At 53.1% G+C, this 797-nt stretch overlaps 1 protein-coding gene across 1 annotated transcript in view; it reads right to left on the minus strand.

The window, feature by feature from the left end:
- Positions 1–797, minus strand: part of LOC104461955 (E3 ubiquitin-protein ligase RNF115-like) — a gene marked incomplete at its 3' end in the record, with an annotated part of 8904 nt that overhangs the window by 1408 nt on the left and 6699 nt on the right. The window lies entirely within an intron of this gene.

Below are 797 nucleotides of genomic sequence, written 5' to 3' on the forward strand. Positions count from 1 at the left end.
CGAAGGGATGTGGCCGAAAGAACGGAAGCACGGCCCCGAGAAGGAGGGTTTGTGTTTCTGGTTGTTGCACAAAACCACGCAGGAACCCGGAGCCGAGAGACCCCTCGGCCGCCCTCACCTGCAAAATTCGTTTGGTTTTACTCCTTCCGCGATTCAGATCGACCACGGGTTCAAGCAACAACTGAGGAGGACGTTGAAGGTTTATAATGTGGGTTTAAGAAAAAAAATAAAATATTCATAGGATAAAACAAAGCAGGGAGCGTCAGACAACAAACCCTGCGTGTGCCGGGGGGGACGAGCTGACGCCCTGGCCGGGCTCTGCACCGCAAAAGCGCTCTTGGAAGGAGCGGCGCCCTGGGATTTACAGCGGGAATTGAACGCTACGGAGCGTAACGTGAGGGCTGCTCCGTTTTTATTCGTACAGGACCCTCACGGTGCGTTATAACCTGATCAGAGCGGTTTAATTCCCATTTCACAGCCAATTAGCTCACTTGACGAGGCTCTGACGCCGCTTGCTTCAATCTGGTATCGGAGGAAAGGCAGAAGTCAGGTTTACGACCCGTTCTCTGAATTAATACCCCGCAGACCAGAGCTTTGCTTGTTCTCCTGCTGGTTCTGATCAAGAGCCAGCTCTGCCTCCCTGCAGCCACGCTGCCGAGAGAAGATTTTCATTTATTATTAATCCTAAAAAGCCATTTACACGGCGCCTTCCACGCGGAGGCATCCCGAGGCTCTCGGTGAACCAACGCGCCGGCTCTAAGCCGAGATCGCTTTATCTCGCCGAAACATTTCTGGGA

Source organism: Pterocles gutturalis, unplaced genomic scaffold (genome assembly GCF_000699245.1).
Source record: "Pterocles gutturalis isolate BGI_N339 unplaced genomic scaffold, ASM69924v1 scaffold34322, whole genome shotgun sequence".
NCBI classification, from domain to species: Eukaryota; Metazoa; Chordata; class Aves; order Pterocliformes; family Pteroclidae; genus Pterocles; species Pterocles gutturalis.